The sequence below is a fragment of the Orcinus orca genome, chromosome 13 (genome assembly GCF_937001465.1).
Source record: "Orcinus orca chromosome 13, mOrcOrc1.1, whole genome shotgun sequence".
Taxonomy (NCBI): Eukaryota; Metazoa; Chordata; class Mammalia; order Artiodactyla; family Delphinidae; genus Orcinus; species Orcinus orca.
Window position 1 is genome coordinate 33,427,985 of NC_064571.1, and position 20,909 is coordinate 33,448,893.

A 20,909-nucleotide genomic window follows, 5' to 3' on the forward strand; every position below is an offset into this window, starting at 1 on the left:
AGTCTTTCTAGTAAATTATCCATTTAGGGTCGGCCACAGTATAGAATAAGTGAGATTTCAAGGATTGAGGGAAAGGACACTTCAGGAATCTCCAGGTGCAGGTGAAAAATTTCCATTCCCTGAACAGGACAAAGTTTTCATTCTACGTTGGAAACGAGTCTTAAGACTTGTCTTCTTAGGCAACTTTATATCAAGATGCAAAGGGCTCATGTGAGCCAGAAAAAGGTGGGTACTAAGAACCCAGGGCAAGGCCACCACAAGGACCGCAGGCAGGAAGGGCAGGCATCTGGAGCAAGCTGCCATCAGAAGAGCTGTGCCAGAGAAAACCATGTAGTCAGCTTTGAAAATAAAGACCCAGGCAATCTATGCTTTCTAGGACGACCAAGAGTGTTTTCTGTGGGCTGGTGCCCATGTTTTCTTACTTTGATTGCTCAAGGTGGTAGTGGGGCAGGAAGAGGAAGTGGGTTATGGTATTGGGAAAGGGTCCGATAGCAGTGGGAAACGTGAAGGTTCGGGGACCAATTAGAATCTTTGTGGACCATTCCCTCAGAGATGTAAAATGTCCACGTTCATGTTCCTGTCAATTAAATAGCTTCATACTGTGCTGAAAAGGGCAAGAAAGTGTAGTTTCTGAAAAAGAATATGAACTTCATTCATGAATGAGCCCATAAAGCGTTTGAAATTACCCTCCTCACCCTGGGGTTTCTTTAGGGGCCGAGGGTGGAGATGCACAATTTAAATTAAGTGGGGACTACTATCAATTTTCTACATGTTATCTTCTAGGCCTACAGAGTTGTGAAATTGCATGGCAATAGAAAGTCAATAAAAGGTGCAACACCCTAGGGACTTCCCGGGTGATCCAGTGGTAAAAGAATCCGCCTTCCAATGCAGGGGACGCAGGTTCGATCCCTGGTCAGGGAACTAAGATCCCACATGCCTCAAGGCAACTAATCTCTCGTGCCACAACTACTGAGCTCATGCACCTCAACTAGAGAGCCCACGTGCCACAACTAGAGAGAGAAAACCTGTACGCCACAACTAGAGAGAATTCCTCATGCCTCAATGAAGATCCTGCATGCCACAACAAAGACCAGACACAGCGGGGGGCGGGGGGGAAGCTGGGGCGAAGTGAGAGTAGCATCGACATATATACACTACCGAATGTAAAACAGTTAGCTAGTGGGAAGCAGCCGCATAGCACAGGGAGATCAGCTCAGTGCTTTTCGATGACTTACAGAGGTGGGATAGGGAGGGTGGAAGGGAGGTTCAAGAAGGAGGGGATATGGGGATATATGTACGCATGTGGCTGGTTCCCTTTGTTGTACAACAGAAACTAATGCAGTATTGTGAAGCAATTATACTCCAATAAAGATCTATTACAAAATTAAAAAAAATAAATTAAGTGGGGAAACTTCTTTTGAGCAGGGAAAGAACCTCATGTTCACTGAACATCCATTATATACAAGACCCTGCACAAAGATTTCTGATTTTATCCTCACAATAACCACTCAAGGTAGGTATTATTGACCTCATATTATAGATAAGAAAACTTGGGTTCAGAGAGGTTAGTTAAGTAGGAGGGCAGAGGCTTGAGGTCAAATCTACCTGATTCAAAAAAAATCTGCCCGGCTTTCTACTTTGCCAAGCAGCATAAGACAGTGGGCAGTTTTCAGTAAAACTTGAATTAATGAACAGCAGTGGCAATGTTTAACACTACCTGAGTACTTATACCGTGTCAAGCTCTGTTTGAAAAATACATGTAATTAATTCACTTATGCCTTATGATAGCTCTTTGAGGTAGATACTAATATTATCTCTATTTCACAGATAAAGACTCTGTGACTCAGCTGAGTCACAGAGAGAGAGGCTAAGAAAGTTGCCCAAAGCCCCTCCACTACTAAGTGGCAGAGGTGGGATTTCAACCCAGATGCCCTACTCTCAGTCATTATATTAAACTGTTTCTCTCTTGAATAAATGAATGAATGAATGTATAAAGTTTATTACTGGCTTATTCTGGTAATTGCTTAAAGAGGAAGTCTGATGCAGAATTAATCTTTTGTTAAAACTGATGTAATGGGGTGGTCATGGGTGAGACCTGATTGCCAGGTTGGAAGTTTTAAAAGACAAACTGAAAAGGGTTTAGCCTGAGCCTGTCCCTGGCCCAGGCTGCTGATGCTTCTTAGGTGGAATATTTAAGACCAAGTAACTCAGACTTTGGGAAATGTACTGATTATTGTCTGCTTGTCTTATCAGCGCCCAGATATCAGACCACGTGCCCAGCTGCCCTAATCAGAAACCAGAAGCCTTCTTTGACCCCCTCTACCTTGACTCTCCTCTCTCTTGCTCCCGTACGTAATATAACATTAGATTCCATCGGTCGCGCTCTAAACATACCTTGAAACTGACACTTCTTCACCTCTTCTGCCAACCTCATCGTCTGGGCGACCATTGTTTTTTACTTAGACCATTGGGAAAGTCACTGGCTGTCTTTTGACTGCCTTCTCACCCCCCCCCCCCCCGCATTCAATCTCCACATGGCTGCCACAGCGTTCTTAAAATATGGATCAAAACATGTCATTCACTCCCCTGCTCAAAACCCTTCACAGCCATTGATTACACTTGGGATAAAACCTCAGGTCCTGGGTTTCCCTGGTGGCGCAGTGGTTGAGAGTCCGCCTGCCGATGCAAGGGACACGGGTTCGTGCCCCGGTCTGGGAGGATCCCACATGCCGCGGAGCGGCTGGGCCCGTGCGCCATGGCCGCTGAGCCTGCGCGTCCGGAGCCTGTGCTCCGCAACGGGAGAGGCCACAACAGTGGGAGGCCCGCGAACCGCAAAACAAACAAACAAACAAAAAAAACAAACAAAACAACCCCTCAGGTCCTCACCATGACCTTCAAGTGCCTTCATGGGATGGATCCTCTGCCTCCTCGACAGCCTTATCTTGCACCGCTCTGCTCCCACTGCCTTCACCTGAGTCCCACTGGTCTTCCTAAGCTCCTTTCTCCAGCAGATCCTTCACACCTGCAGTCACTGCTGCCTGGGGGCTGGGGAGGCTCTTTGCCCAGCTCTTCGCTGGGCTAATTCTTACCCAGCCTTCAATCCCCACCTAAATATCAATTGCTCAAAGTAGCCTCATTTGACTTCCCCAATTCAAATTAGCTCCCTCAATTAGACTGCACATAGCACCCCACGATTGTTGCTTTATAGCACTTAGGTCATTTTATAACTAATAATATTTGTTATGTGATTATCTGTTCACTTTAGTTTAGTTTGTTCATTTGTTTCAGTTCTAGACTTTAAACTCCATCAGGGCTGGGCCATGTCTGTTTTGGTCTCCACTATATCTTCTGTGTCTGCTATAGTACCTGGAACATTATAGACATTCAACAAATATTTGCTGAAGAGGTGGGAGGAGGAAATAAGCTTCATTGGCCATGTGGACGGTGGCCAGGCAGAGCTGACCTGGTAGTAATTGACTGTAGGGAAGGCCTGGGTCCATGTGGTTATAGACCATTCTCTGTGTTGTACCTCTTTACGTACCCCCTCCCCCCAATTTTAATAAATTCCATTAAAAGCCATAGTTTAATTTCAACTCTATCATTTGGTAATGAGAAAGAGCATACATCTATGCATTAGAAGGAGGGTTAAAGATGACAGCGGAGTCCCCAACTGAGGCCACCAAAGGGAGGGGGAGGGTGGCATTAGAAGTCACCTGGCAGAGGGCAACTTTGCCCTGCAGGTTGGCGGTTTCATGAGGATAACAGCAAACAAGGTGGCATGAGGGTGAGGCTGGGATATGAGAGTGAGGCTGGGACAGGAAAACTGAGGTTTATTCCTGAGCACACAGAGGTGTCACCCTGAAACCCTTCGGTATAGCTGAGGGGCATTATGGGGTTGGGGGCTAATTTCTGACAATTAAGGGGGTGGAGGTTGGGCATCAAAAGTAAATGTGAACAAAAAAAGTAAATGTGGTCTTATCTTTGGTCATTTAAAAACTCTATTTATTTATTTATTTATTTGCCTGCCTTGGATCTTAGTTGCGGCACGCGGGATCTTCATTGTGGCCCGTGGGCTCTAGAGTGCACGGGCTTAGTTGCCCTGCGGAATGTGGGATCTTAGTTCCTCGACCAGGGATTGAACCCACATCCGCTGCATTGGAAGGCGGATTCTTAACCACTGGACCACCAAGGAAGTCCCTTATCTTTGACTAGGTCATTGACTAGTGAGGTTTAGGACGTTTTGGTAACACTAAAATTGGAATATTGTGTTAAGACTAAATCTTTAAAAAAAAAGAGGACTAAAAAAAGGCACAATGGGGCTGTGGAAAAGGTTCCCTGGCTCCTCTGTATTTTTTCCCTGCCAAAAAAAGTCTGGGAACTGGGGTGTTTTCTCTAAGCCTATTTCCCTTCCTTTACAAGTATTTTCTTGAGCTTTCTATTTTTTGGTACCAGAACAAGCAAAGGCTGTTTTGGAAACTGTCCTTATCCTTGATACTTTGTGTCTGGCAAGATATGATGAGCTCACTAGTCCCAAGCAGTGGTCACACTCCCCTTATACCACCCTCCTTGGTAAAAGGTCAGATGACTTACGGCCCCACCTCCCTACTCCATGCCCCTTCTCTACGTTCCTATAATATCTAAGCAAACAAAACAGATGGTTTCATGGAAATTGTGGGTCCATTTTAATTCTGGGACAATAGGACTATTAATAAAGAGTATTTTTTTTAATGCTCTCTTAGAAATGAAAGAAAATTGGGAGAAAGATCTTTTAAAGGGGGCGATAAGAAGCTCTCCTCTCTGAGGACTTGGTTACTACCAAATGAAATATTATCTTCCTGGGAAATGAGAGAGTCTGGGAGTCCTATGAAAACAGGCTGCTATTAAAGAGTCGCCTCTTTTCCTTGGTGGTTTCGTGTTTCTGCCAGTGTTCCTACTTAGAAGTTAAGGGCTTTCAGGCCCTATGTCTTGCGCTCCTTTTGCAACCCCTGTAACACTTAATGACGGACCTAGAGTGATTTGCTGTTGAATGAATGACTCTAGTTTGGATGCATCCATCCATAAATTCATTCATTTCCACAACTATTTATTGAGCACACACCATGCAACCAGCACTATGCTGATTTGTAGGGGTAGGGAGCGGGGAGAATCAGTTACTGTGTCTGTAGGGCTTTCTCTTGCCCTCGGAATTTTTGTAAACTTCTTGAAGATTACTTTCTGGGATTCTAGTTGTATTGTGACATTTTAATATTTGCTGATGAAAACATTAAAGGATAAACGCACGTAAGTACGTCAAGAAGCACTTTAACAACTTTTTACCCCAAGTATCTCAGTGATGCTCCTACTGCAAAACCCTCCTTGGGGTTGCGCAATATCGACCATATTTTCAGTCTATAAAAACAACCTCCACCACCCCCCGAAACCCAACATCAGCTCTGCACTGTCCACTTGCCTCCTAGTAAAACAGCTTCTGTGGAATTGACTTTTCTCAAATGTCCTGGAGTTTTTGGCTTCGGAGCCTCAACTATACAGTAAACACACATCACTGTTAACCACTAATGCTACACTCACAATATTTCCAGATGTCTCAGGGCTCCAGGGTTGACTACAAAAGACGTAAAGTAAACAGAAGAGAATAGCAAAGATTCATTAAAGACATTTTTGCTGTTACTTTGGAGTCTTAAGTCCCACAAGCAACTCTGATCATTTGTTTATAATGTATAGAAATCATGTCCTCTGTGATTTTTACCAAAGAATAGGCCAATATGATGAATGACAACAGGATGCATGTTGAACCAAAGATTCTTTGCTATACTTTTTTAAACTGAGGTATAAGTTATATACAGTAACATGCGCAGGTATTTATTAATTTCCATTATAATTGTTGAATTTATTTCTATTACTTTGTTCTTAATATTCCTTTATTCTCTTTCAATATCTGTAGGATCTATAGTAATATCCTCCCTTTCATTTCATTTTAGCAGTTGCTGTACGGGGAGTCATCCTTATTTTATGACAGTCTACCCAAAGTTAATATTATACCACTTCTCATATAATGTAAAAACCCTTTAATATTATACTTCCATGTAATTCCCTCTCATCCTTTGTGCTATTGTTGTCACATATTCTACTTATGTATATGGAATTCACTCCAAAATACAGTGTTAATTGTTTCTGTCTTAAATAATCATCTTTTTATGACAGTAAGAAAATAGTTACCATTTCTGGTACTCTCCCTTTTTAAGTAGCTTTAGTTCACACCCGGTATCATTTTTTCTCTGCTTGAAGAATTTTTTTAGCCTTTATTTATTTATTTTGTAGTGCAGATTTGCTGGTGATGATTCTCTTAGCTTTTTTTTCTTTCTAGAAATGTCTTAATTTCACCTTCAATTTTAAGGATGTTTTCACTGGATACAGAGTTCAAAATCGACTTTTCTTCCCTTTGATCTCTTTAAAGAGATTGATCCTTTGTCTTCAGGATTGCATGTGTTTTTTTTCCGGTGAAAAGTAAGTGATTTTCGTTGTTGTTTCTCTGTAATATGTCTTTTCCCTCCCCCTTGGACTGCTTTTAAGATTCCTACCTTATTCTTGTTTTCAGGAATTCAGCTGTGATGTGCTTAGGTTATTATTATTATTATTTTTGTATTTGTCCCGTTTGCAGTTCTTTCAGCTTCTCGAATCCCTGTGTGGAACATCATGTTTGGCGTTCTAATTACACATATATTAGATCACTTGATATTACCCCACAAATAATAGAATCTGGTTCATCACCCCCCCATCTTTTCCCTTTCTCTTTCAGTTTAAATAATTTCTATTAATGTGTTTTTAAGTTCATTAATCCATTTTCTGCAGAAAAATTTTTCAGTCCACAGTTTTCACTCGGTTTTCTTTTTTTTTTCCAGATATCCCATGTTTTCCTCCATTATATTCACCTTTTCTTGTAAATTCTTTATATGTTTATAATAGTTGTTTAAACATCCCTGTCTACTAATTCCAATAATTGAGTCATTTGTGGTTTTTTCTTGATTATGGATTACATTTTCCCACTTCTTCCCATGTCTCACAATCTTTTAACTTACATTTCACACATTGTATATATTTTAAAAAGCAGTGGAAACTTAGGTATAATATTGATTTGTTTTGTTGACTCATTGCGGAGTGTAAGCCTTTTATCTTTGTAAGCTGGGGTGGGAAGCTGAATATTTAGATTCTCCCTTGAGTTAGGTTGATTTGGGGCTGGAACACAGCTTTAATTACAGTGTATTCCCTAGAGTGTTATTGGCTGGAAGTCCCAGCTTTCTGCCCTGCCCCGCCTTTGTGATCTTTCCTGTATTTGAGGTGTGAGGGAGTTAGGCACAGCTACAGATAATTTCGCTTAACCTGACTCCAGAATCCAAGTACCACAAGTATCCATGGGATTAAGTGATTTCTCTCTGCTTTTCAACAAGTCCTCCACTGCTACTTTCTTGGAAAAATGCAGAGGTGTGGGTGAGAGGGAAGAATTATTAGGCTAAGAAATTTCTTTTTTCATTGGGGCACTTTCAGATAATCCATCCCTCTGGCACACATTGTTGTCTAAGGCTCAGTTGACTTTTCCTCATGCCTGAAAAGTCTCTGTCCATGGCTGGCCTACATTTCCAATTTCCCTAGCCAGATCAGGCATCCACCTCCAAGTATGGAAGTTTCCATAGATCTCTGATCAGCTCTATAGGGCTTGTTTCTCTCTAATTCAGTTCATCAGTGCTTCCTGTGTGTCTGCTAGCCCCAGAAGAACATGTGAATTCTATTTTGTCTGGACTTTTCTGGTTGACCATGGAAATGAAGGTTTTTCCTATGCCTCTACATCCTAACTAGAAGCAGACATACTGAAAAGGCTTTTTTCTAAATATTTGTGACTACACATTTGTTTCAAGTCAGGAAGAAAAATACTGGAGATGATTACCAGCATATAAATATACTCTAGTATCTTTCATCTTAACAAAATAAATCTTCTGTGACCCCACATCTCCCTCTAGCTATTGACCAATTCAATGCATTTCTCTTCAAAACACAACTTCTTGAAAGAGTATTCCCTTCCTAATTTTTCCTGGTAAAGATTTCAAATGTGAAGTGATCTTTGACTATACATCTGTTCATAGCGGATGAGCGAGGCTAAGACTTGTTGGAAGCTCTGTGTGCCTGGTGGGGTATGCCAGTTTGTGGACGATCAGTTTTTGTCAACAGGATCTTTTCATTGAGGACCCTCAAATATCAACGGATGAGCATTTTTCCCCCTCTGAAATACTTATTTCTACAGAGAAGTAGTTTTCAAACTCTTTCCTTTGTGCTAGTTCTGGAATTGACAAAGGGGAGGGTTGGGAGTAGCAACATTTGTTATGCACGTCTCCATAATCTCCCATGCCTGGTGTCCATCCAGGAAACGATTCTTGTTTAATTTTGCCAGAGAACATACCTCTCTTTTCTGGTGGAGCTGGAAAAGGGGTAATTTTCAAATTGTAGTGGAGGCGAGTAGTTCTGAAGCTTGAAAAGATCCTTTAAACATAGTCCAATCTTCACCCCGTAACCCTTCCTTTCCAAGATTCTGCAAGGCTACAAGTCTAGTTCCTCTTCAGTATCTCCTCTTCAGGATTACATCTGACTGCTTACATCACTTGCCACTCCCTGTATTCTTTCTGTCCTCATCTATGGTGTTCTTATGGTTAAATATTTCTTAATTTCCTCAAATCTGTGGTGGTGTTTTACCTTCTCCCGATTTGGGGTGCTTTTTGCAAGCAAAAGGGCTAAAAATGTCATTATCCCTCAATTGAAAATTGAAAGCCCTCACCTTTTAACCTATTTTGCAGTGACTTCTGTCTCAACAGTTCTGCTGAAATGGGCTTTGTGAAGGTTCCCCAGTGATCTCCACATTCCCAATCCAATGGTCACTTCTCTGGCTTCCTCTTACTCAGCCTCTTACAGCATCAGACACAGTTAACCTCCCTCTCAATTTAAAATGCTTTCTTCTCTTGACTCCCATCACAGCATCCTCTCTCCATCTCCCTCATCAGGTGTTCTTTCTCATATTTCTGTGTAGGCTTTTCCTTCTCTTCTAGAACTCTAAAGATTGGAGGGCCCCAGAATCCAGATCCCCTTATTTTTACACCTACACTGTCTTACAAGGCAATCTCATTCTTCCCATGGCTTCAGTGCCATTCACAAGAGCGTGGATTTTGGAGGAAGATAGACTTGGAATTGAATCATAGTTCTGCCACTTCCAACACATGTCAACCTTTGATTTCTCAAATGTAAAGTGAAGGTGTGGAACTATAAGATCTATCAGCTTCCTTCCAGCTCAGAGTCCTGCATCTGATTTTATGTGGGGACCAATGGTTGAAACAGAAACAGAACCTGGGAATTCGCTGGGAACTGGAGAGGCCACATTTGGCAGACAGCAGTAGTCCACAATGTGACACAGGGTCAAATGCAGACCAGTAACCAAAGTTCGCTAAGAGGAGCCCATCAAGGAATTTCCAAATTCCCAAGCTGTCCTAAACTGGCATAGAGGACAGGAACAATGGATTAATCACAGGGCAATGTGATGAATTTGTCCAAACAAACTCCTCTGTACACAATTCTGTTTTGGTTGGTTTCTCATTTGTGCAGTGGTTTTCACCATGCAGTTTCCTACGGCAGCACTTGGCTTTTGAAACAAATCCCTGTAAGACCTTTCCCATCACTAACACTTTCCCCTAGTTGAGTCATACTTTGCAGGAGATGGGAACGGTGGAAAGAAAGTAGGCTCCATAGTCAGGGTTGCGCAAATATGTATCTTTATCCCATGAGAACCTTTAGGTCCATGTTCCTCTTAGTTCACTAGGGACTAGGTCTCACCTGGTGCTGGTGGCATCTAAAATGGTCAGGTTGATATACTTGAGCTTAGTACTGCTGACCACAAGGAGTGTTTGGAAGGGCACAGGATAGAGTGGCACTCTACCAATCCTGTGCAACAGAGAATGAGTCCAGGGTCTCCCTCTCAGATGGAAGCTGAAGCAGGCAGCCCTAGGGTAGATGATAGACAAGAGTCTGCTATTTCGGTCAGGCTGGAGAAGGTTACACTTCTCCACAAAGACAGGACTTCCTTATCACACTTTGGAGCAATATTGGGCTGGAGGTGGGGGTAGGTAGGAGTATACTAGGTCCACACCAGATAATCCAACCCACAAGTCAAATGTGTGCGCATCTATTTGAGAAAAGTTGGGGGGATCATACAAGATGTTGGTAGGATTTGGGTAAATGAAAACTCTTATAAATCGCTAATTGGTTTGTAAATTGGTGCAGCCCCTTTGGAGAACAATTAAATCATGCCTGGTTAAGTTACATATTCACATACCAAAGACCTAGCAATTCAATCCCTAGTTATATATCGTTATAGAAGAGAAATCTTGCTTCCCACCTGTCTGGGAGACAGGTACAAGAATGTTCATTGCAACTTTGTTTATAACAGCAGAAAGTTAGAAACTAACTGTCCGTTAATAAGAGAATAGATTAGTACATGGTGGTACATTCTAACAATAGAATTCAATGCAACAGAAAGTATACATTAGTTACAATGAACCAAGTGCCGCTACATGTATCTACATAGAAAAAGTTTCAAAAATATGATGTTACGTGTAAAAAGCAAGTTCAAGAAAAATACATGCAATATGATAATTTATTATAAAGTGGAATAGGAAACAATTTATTATTCATGGGTATGTAAAAATATACAACAGTCATTAAAATGATAAATCCCACATTCAGAATAGTAATACCTCTGGTAAGGAAAGAGAAAGGGGGGGGTCAATACCTGTAACATTTTATTTTATAAGCTTGGTGGTGGATAATGAGTGTTTACTATCCTTTTTTTGGTATGCTCTTGTTATACTTAGAATATTTAATAATTTAAAAAATTGTTGAGAGGGAGTAGCAAAGGCTGAACTGCAGTCCATGAGGAGCCATTCCGAGCCTATCAAAGGCAGCACTGAATCTAAGGCTCAAGTCCCCACACTGGAGGCCAGGAGGCTAGGAGATGATGGACAGGCCTGATGTGGACCAATAGTGGTGTTTTTTTTGGTTAGGCCACAGAAAATTTGTTGGTTGTGACTATCTAGCTTTTTCTTTTTCTTTTGCGATACGTGGGCCTCTCACTGCTGTGGCCTCTCCCATTGCAGAGCACAGGCTCCGGACGCACAGGCTCAGCGGCCATGGCTCACGGGCCCAGCCGCTCCGTGGCATTTGGGATCCTCCCGGACCAGGGCACGAACCCGTGTCCCTTGCATCGGCAGGCGGACTCTCAACCACTGCGCCACCAGGGAAGCCCGTGGCTATCTAGCTTTGAATAGGAGAACTCTACCATCGTTTGACTCCACTATTTCTGAAGTTTGCCTTGCTGGCTTCATCCAGACAAGAATGTTTCTGGACGCTGCTCTGTCAGATTTTATCCTTTATATATGTATGTGCCACATGAAGCATAGCAGGTGAGGAAGGGAAGTAACATTTCCTGAGTATCTGTGCTGTGCCAGGGTTTCTGCTAGCCTCTTTCCACGTATTAATTCATGAAGTTTCTCAACAACACCATATGATGATTGTCATCTTTATTATACATTTGAAAAAACAGATTCATAGAAGTAAAGAACTTGCGCATGCTGGTGGAGCCCAGATTGGAACCCAGGCTGGTCCTGGTACAAAGTCTGTGTTGTCTCTACTACATCTGTGGCATTCAAACTTGGTATAGGACAATGTACTGGACACAAAGACACAGAAGATGTGTGTGTGTATATGTATATATACAATTTTTTTTTCCCTGGGGCATAAATTGTACTCCAAAATTTGAGAAAGGACTCCACATGACTTTCATAAAACATCAAGCATTGGAGTCTTATAGAATAGAATACAAATGCACATGCATATTTTTTGTATTACTCAGTAATTAAAAAAAATTTTATTAGAGTATAATTGCTTTAGTGTTAGTTTCTACTGTACAGTAAAGTGAATCAGCTATACGTATACATATATCCCCTCTTTTTTGGATTTCCTTCCCATTTAGGTCACTACAGAGCATTGAGTAGAGTTCCCTGTGCTATACAGTAGGTTCTTATTAGTTAACTATTTTATACATAGTATCAATAGTGTATATATGTCAATCCCGATCTCTCAATTCATTCCATCCCCCTTTTTCCCCCTTGGTATCCTTACCTTTGTTCTCTACGTCTGTGTATCTATTTCTGCTTTGTAAATACGATAGTCTTTTTTTTTTTTTTTTTGCGGTACGCGGGCCTCTCACTGTTGCGGCCTCTCCTGCTGCGGAGCACAGGCTCCGGACGCGCAGGCTCTGCGGCCATGGCTCACGGGCCCAGCCGCTCCGCGGCATGTGGGATCCTCCCGGACCGGGGCACGAACCCGTGTCCCCTACATCGGCAGGCGGACTCTCAACCACTGCGCCACCAGGGAAGCCCCAAGATCGTCATTTTTAAGATGAAAGGATGTTGAAGAAATTTCTTGCTTTTGATGAGCCACTTCAAATTCTACCCTAGGACCCCAGCGCTATGCCCCAGGGTACTTTCTTCTACTAACAGGGGTCCTCCAGAGGGAGAGTGTGAGAAACACTGGACCACTCTACTCTCGCACATCTCAGTCTGTTCCCAGACCCGCTGAATTGCTTCAAGGTGGGTTCTTTTTACCATCATTGAAATGCAATATGAGAAGCCCTTAGACAAACTTCCTCTAGAGACACTGCCTGTGTGCTCCCGTCTGGAGGAAGTCTTGCTAGAACCATTAGGCAAAGGAAAAAATAACTTTTTACCTGACTTCATGCTAAAGCAGTCTTTTCTACCCATGCTCCTCTATATAGGGATAGACTGGCCAACGGTTAAAAACTTCAGAGAAGGGTGTGAGTCACGGAGAGCCGGGGACTCACTCTGAATTATTCTTGGCTATGCTGTGATGATTGGAGTGGGGTGTGTCCAGGAGGAGTGAGGGTGATTCCTCAGCTCTTTGTTAAGACCCTAACAACCACAAGTGTAACAACACCATTTACTATGTGCCTGGCATTGCTAATCCTTCCAACAGTTCTACAAGGTAAGGCTGATCATTATTATTTATTTTACAGATGAAGAAACAGAGGCACAGAGAGGTAAGGACCTTTCCCATGGACTCAGACCCCATGATATTCTCTCTCCATCAACAGGACAAGAGAATAAATAAATGCTCCCCTCCATATCTCCTAATTTTGCCATCTAATCTTCTTGTACCTGAACGAATAGTACTTTAAAATGGAATGAATCCAGAGGCTTTCAAGCACAAAGTATCTGAAGACTCTTTTTCTCTCTTGTTATTTTTAAACTTAGAAAAAGCTTTTAGAACTATGTCTCTTGGTAATGACAGCCTGTATTCATTCTTCTCCAGGAATCAAGTGATGTGTTCAAAATATGTCATTTTCCCCTGTGATACTGATGGCAAAACCACACTCTTCAAACCAAACCAAAGGCTGGCTGAGAGGGATAGAGAAGTGTGGTCTCTTGGTTTCCACTCAGCAGTTTGAGCCAAGCGTTCCTGGCTTTTACTTCGGCTCCTTAAAACCAGTAAGCAAGATGCTTAACCTCTTAACCCCATCTGCCAAATACTGATGCTACCTCTGTACCTTTTTGCGAGGAGTATTTCCAAGCTGACGTCATTAAAAAGGCCACAAAGATAAAACGTGCAGAGGGCACGTGCTTTCAGGGAATTGCTTTCTGGAAGAAGTTAGAGGGTTTGGGGTGGTGAGTTGCGTATGCTTAGGTTTGTTTTTAATTTAAAAGTGTATATAGTAGTAAAATTGTGGGAAACCCTATAGCACAGTGATTAGGAGTGTGGACATTGGGGCCATGGTTCCCAGGCTCAGATCCAGGTTCCTTCACTTTTATGGCAAGGAGGCTTTTGAGCCTTCTATGACTCGGTATCCCCATCTACATAAAACATAATAAATAATATAATTCCCATAACAACCTTACACGGTAGGTATTATCATTTTCTCTTCCTATAGTTGAAAAAAGTATTCTAGGTTATTGGTACATAATAAACCATTAATAAAGGAGTATATATTCTATATACATATATATACACAAATGCATATGTATTTATGCACATATATACAGTGGTTGCTACCATGTAATTATTCCACAGATAAGAAACAAAAGACAGCAGCGTGCATCCTAATACAGTGAATTGGGTAAGCTATGTAATGTAGCAGAAAAAAAATCACTGGATTTAAGAATTTTAATTTTGTGAGTTAAAAAAAATTCTACTGTCATTGACTACTTATATGAATTTAGGCAAATAATTCAATCTCTCTGAGAATGATTTTCTTAGCAGTGAAGTGAGGCCAGTGGGTTGGATAAGACATATTAATTCTTTGACCCATAGTTGTTTCATCATGCTTTTTTTTTTTTCATCTTGCAAAGTTTAGAAGAAAGGTGAAACTTCCAGTTAAAAGTAGTGATCTGGGTCTACACTTTTTAACCTCCCCTTTTCTTTCGAAAATTCTGTAGAAACAGCTGAGCAAGTATGAGAGGGGCAAATGTTTTTCATTGCCGGAAAATTGGTAAGGGTGCCATACATATGCCAGACACTTGGAAGAATTCCTGCAAGATGTAGAGCTGCTGAGATCAGGATGAGGGAAGGACCTACGAGCCTGGAATTCTGTGACCTGAGAAAAGCCTGTGGGTGGTGGTAGGATATGTTCTTAACACAGTGATCTAACATCCACAACTCACCATTTTCCTTTGGCATAAGCTTCCTCCTTACCTTGGATACCCTACTAGGTCTCTACCTTTTTCAAGAAAAAATTACACTACATATAAATTTTCCCATCTTCTTTTCCTGTGATCTTCACATTTTCAACAAAAATTTACATGATCTCTGACAGAACTCATCCCAAATCCCAGTCCTGAAAAACCTAGCTGTTCCTCTTTTGAGTCACTCTATTAAGGAAAATTCTCATAAGATGGAAAGAAAGGACCAATTTAAGAAAGTTGAGAAAATTTCCCCTTTGAAGCAAACTCATATAAGAAACAGGAGAACACATAAAACAATTCTAATTGATATTCATGATAAAGATATATCATCTCTAACACAATAACAGGGTGTGCCTCCCACAAACACAAGGAAAAATTCAGGATCAGAAAAATATTCATTGGGTTGAAAGATATTATTTGTCAGTTAAAAAATGCAATGGCACTAAAAACTATAAAACATTGATGAAAGAAATTAATGAAAGCATAAATAAATGGAAAGACAGCCTATGTTCATGGATCAGAAAACTTAATATTGTTAAGATGACAGTACTGCCCAAAATGATCTACAGATTCAATGCAATCTCTCAAAATTCCAAAGACAGAAACAGAAAAACTTATTCTAAATTTCATATGGAATCTCAAGGGAATCTAAATAGCCAAAACAATCTTGAAAAAGAACAAAAGTTGGGAGATTCACACTTTCTGATTTCAAAACTTGCTACAAAGCCACAGTAGTAGCATAAGGACAGTTGTATAGACCAAAGGAATAGAATAGAGGGCCCAGAGATAAAACTTTGCATATATGGTCAAGTGATTTTCAACAAGGGTGCCAATCATTTAATGGGGGCAAAGACAGTGTTTTCAATAAATGGTGCTGGGAAAATTGGATATCCATTTTCAATATAATTAAATTAGACCCTTATTTCAAACCATAAACAAAAATTAATTCAAGATGGATCAAGGACCTAAATGTAAGAGCTAAAACTATAAAACTCTTAGAAAAAACAAAGGGGAAAAGTTTTATGACATTGGAGTTGGCAATGATTTCTTGAAATATAAAGCCAAAAGTGCAAGGCAACAGAAGAAAAAAAATAGATAAATTGGATTCATCAAAATTAAACAATTTTGTGCATTAAAAGACACTATCAACAGAGTGAAAAGGTAACCCACAGAATGGGAGAAAATATTTGTAAATCATATATTTAATAAGGGATTAATATCCAGAATATGTAAAGAACTCTTAGAACATAATAACAATTTAAAAAAACCCAACTGAAAAATGGACAAAGGTCTTGAATAGACATTTCTCCAAAGAAGATATACGAATGTGCCAATAAGCACATGAAAAGATGCTCAACATGACTAATCATTAGGGAAATACAAATTAAAACTACAGTGAGATACTATATCATACCCATTGGGATGGCTGTTATAAAGGAAAAAAAACCCCAACAGATTAAATGGATTAAAAACTTGAATGTAAGACCTGAAACCATAAAACTCCTAGGAGAAAACACAGGCAGTATGCTCTTTGCCATTGGTCTTAGCAATATCTTTCTGAGCATGTATCCTCAGGCAAAGGAAACAAAACCAAAAATCAACAAATGGGATGACATCAAACTAAAAAGCTTCATATCTGATAAGGGGTTATTATCCAAAATATATAAAGAACTCATACAACTCAACAACCAAAAAAACAAACAACCCAATTTCAAAATGGGCAGAGGACCTGAATCGACATTTTTCCAAAGAAAACATACAGATAGCTAACAGGCACATGAAGAGATGTTCAACATCACTAATTATCAGGGAACTGCAAATGAAAACCATAATGAAATATTACCTCATGCCTGTTAGAATGGCTATTATCAAAAAGGCGAGAGATAAAAAGTGTTGGAAAAAATAAAAAATAAAATAAAAATAAAAACAAAACAAAAACAAAAACAAACAAACAAAAAAAAGTGTTGGAAAGGAGGCAGAGAAAAGGGAACCCTCATACACTGTTGATGGGAATGTAAATCGGTGCAGCCACTAATGGAAAACAGTATGAAGTTTCCTCAAAAAATTAAGAAAAGAACTACCATATGATCCAGCTATTCGACTTCTGGGTATTTATCTGAAGAATATGAAAACACTAATTAGAAAAGACCTATGCACCCCTATATTCATCATAGCATTATTTATAATAGCCAATAAATGGAAACAACCTAAGTGCCTGTCAATGGGTGAATGGACACACACACACACACACAATGGAATACTACTCAGCCATAAAAAGATGAAATCCTACCATTTGCAGCAACATGGATGGACCTTGAGGGTATTACATTAAGTGACATAAGTCAGATGGGGAAAGACAAATACTGTATGATTTCACTCATGTGTGGAATCCGAAAGCCAAACAGAAAACCAAAATAAGCCAAACAGAAAACCAAAACAAACACGTAGATACAGAGAACAGAGTAGTTATCAGAGGGGAAGGTGTTGGGGGGCAGTGTGAAATGGGTAGAGGGTCAACTATGGTGATGAATAGAAACTAAATTTTTAGTGGTGAGCATGCTGTCATGTACACAGAAGTAGAAATATATGTTGTACACATGAAACTTATATAATGTTATAAACCAATGTTACCTCAATTTAAAAAAAAACAGAAAATCATAAGTATCAATAAAGATGTGGAGAAATTGGAATCTCTATGCATTGTTGGGAGGACTGTAAAATGGTGCAGCCACTGTGGAAAACTGTATGATGGTTCCTCAAAAAAGTAAACACAGAATTACTATATAATCCATCAGTTCCACTGCTAGTGTATGCCCCAGAGAATTGAAACCAGGGACTTGAACAGAGATTTACACGCTAATGTTCATAGCAGCATTATTCACAACAGCCAAAAGATGGAAACAACTCAACCATCCATTGACAGATAAATGGATAAGCAAAATGTGGTATATACATACAATGGAATATTATTCTGGCCTTAAAAATGAATGAAATTCTGATACACGCTACAACATGGATGGTCCTTGAAGACATGTTAAGTGAAATAAGCCAGACAAAAGGACAAAAATTATCTGATTCCACTTATATGAAGTACCTAGAACAGGCAAAATAATAGAGATAGATGGTAGAATAGAGGTTGCCAGGGACAGGGGAGAGTTTTAGTTTGGGATGATGAAAAAGTCCTGGAGATGGAGAGTGGTGATGGTTGCACAGCTTACTGCCACCACACTGTATGCTTAAAAATGGTTAAAGTGTTAAGCTTTATGGTATGAATATTTTACCACAATTAAAAAAAAACAATGCAATGGAAACAGTGAACAGTAAGGCGAATGCTGCAAAAACAAAAACAAAAACAAAACAACTTAAATTGGTGAATGACTGAACCAGAATGAAACATTCTCCAAGAACTCAAAGAAAAATGGTAGACATTAAAAAATTGTACTTATAATAGAGTATAAAGGAGATTTTGGGTAGATTCAAGAACCCCATGAACGGACAGAAGAAAAGTAATAATAAAAGAAATAATAGAAAAAAAATCCTAAGCCAAAGAAGTTTATTAACTTGTCAGATGGAATGGCTCAAGTCCTATACAAAGTATTCTACAAAATTATTGGATGGCCTTGGGCCAAAATATACTCTCTTGACTTTTCTTTTAAATTCCAAAGACAAAGACAAAATTTTTTTACAAGCATTCAAGAGGGGAAAACAAAGGAGAAATGTACTAAATTGGAATCTCTCCTTTTTCTATATGCGATATAGAACAGAATGCATGCAAGTTGACATTGTATCACTGTTTCTAGTAAATTTAGGGGAAAAGATAGTCAGTATATAAGAACTTTATAATTAAAGTTCAATTAAAATATTTACCTGAAGGTGAATAACAACAATTCTCAAATAAGTTGGACTTAGAAAGCTTAATATTCACATACCCCTCAGAAAAATTTTACCTGAGAAAAGACTCAGCTAACTAAGAAATTTTAAAAATAAATTTAAAAAACACTTCAAATACTGGAAAGGAAATATGTATATGCGTGTGTATGTGTATACACTTATGAAACATAAGGCAAATATTTCTTAATAAATTGAGCAAGGAGAAAAATAAATATTATTTAATTCTTGCCATTATAAAGAGAAGCACCCACTGGGAACTGTTACTAGAATAAGAATTAAATATACTTTTTCAAATTATACTTTTCAAATCAATGGTGGAATATTAAAATATCAAGCAAGGGTAAAAGCTAAATGGGTGGGCAAAGATATAGTAAGAAAATACAAAAAAATTTTAAGTTTATAATATTTTTGGACAAAGGACTTAAAAGCATTAAAGATGATAAAGTTTACTTTACATTGATTAGAAATTTATTCCATAATAAAAACACATGTGAGCTAAATAATACAGTGTAAATGATAAGGCAATGTATTGAAAATTCAAACAGTCATGATGGAAAGTTTGAAAATATTTCTCTGTCTTCACAGATCAAGTAAACAAAAATATTTAATAAATTTAATCAATATATTCTTATATAAAACTTTTTATTCATCCATGTATACATATTTTCTAACATCCATGAATGATAAGTAAAATTTATTCCTATGTTAGGCCACCAATAAAAATTAATAAATTTAAAAAGTAGAAATTATATAAACCATATTTTCTGAAAAAATGCAATGACTCTAGAAATTGAGAAAAATATAAAAAACCAAAAATCATGTGGAAATTGTGAAATATTTTGTAAATAATTTAATATCAAATCTAAAATTATAAATATAAACTATTTAGAAATTAACAATAATGAGAACAGTACATGTTGGAGCATATGAGATTCAATAAGGAAGAGATTTAGAGTATAATTTATATTCATAATAGCTTTTATTATTAAATGAGAGATAATAAAATATAATGAATTTCAATTCATAAAAATAGATGAAATAAAAGATAAGCCAAAGGAAGGAATTAATAATAGTAAAAGAATAAAGTAATATATCATAAAACAAAACAATTATACGAAAGAAAACTGATGAATAAATCTAAGAGAGAACCCATTGAGTAATTTGAATGGGGCAATAAGAGACAAAAATACTTTACATGAATGTTGGAAAAGGGATATAACCACAGATACAGAAGAGATTTTGAAAATTAAAAAGGTATGTTATAAAATTAAAATATCAACACACTGGTAATTTCTACCACTTCTCAAGGTGGTAAATACGATAATAACAATAGTCATACAGGATTTTGAGATAACTGTCAAATAACTTCTTTAATAATGGTTTAGGCTTAGTTGGCTTTCCTCTGATATATATTAAACCTTGAACAAACTTACACTTTCTGTATTACTTTAGATATTCCATAGCACATGAAAAGATTGCCAATTCATTTTTCTAAACTTGTGCAATCCTTATTGCAAGCCTGACAAAGACAGTATAAAATGAAACTCTTGAATATTCTTAATATTAAATATTAATAAGTGATATATTTAGGTTTATATTAAATCAAATCCAGAAATATAATAAAAGAGCAAACCATGGTGAATAAAATTTATTTCAGGAATTTAAGGTTAGTTTCACATCAGGAAATTTTTTGATTTGAAATTTTCACATAGACAGGGCAAAGGAAATAAAAGAAAGATATAATTATCTTTTGATGACAAAAGGGCATTTAATGAAACTAACATTTCAGATAAAAATGTTTTAATAAACTTGCAGTTGAAGAATCGTTCCTTAATATAGTAGATAAAAAACTCTATGAAGTCAATATCCAATAAGGTACATAATTGTGAAACACAAGTTCCATTAAAGTTTGAAAATTTTAGCCAACGTAATAAGATACCCAAGAAGACACACCATATACAAAAATAAACACAAAATGGTTTAAAGACGTAATTAACATAGCACCATTAAACTTCTAGAAGAGAACATAGGCAAAACATTCTCAGACACAAATCGTACCAATGTTTTCTATGATCAATCTCCCAAGGTAGATTAAATAAAACCAAAAATAAACAAATGGGACCTAATCAAACTTAAAGGCTTTTGCACACCGAAGAAAACCATCAACAAACTGAAAAGAAAACCTAATGAATGGGAGAAAATATTTGCAAACGATGCTACTGACAAGGGGTT

General features: G+C 38.5%; 1 protein-coding gene across 1 annotated transcript in view; it reads right to left on the reverse strand.

Annotated features, from left to right (window-relative positions):
• ANTXR1 (ANTXR cell adhesion molecule 1) overlaps positions 1-20,909 on the reverse strand; it is a 244,980-nt gene that overhangs the window by 186,552 nt on the left and 37,519 nt on the right.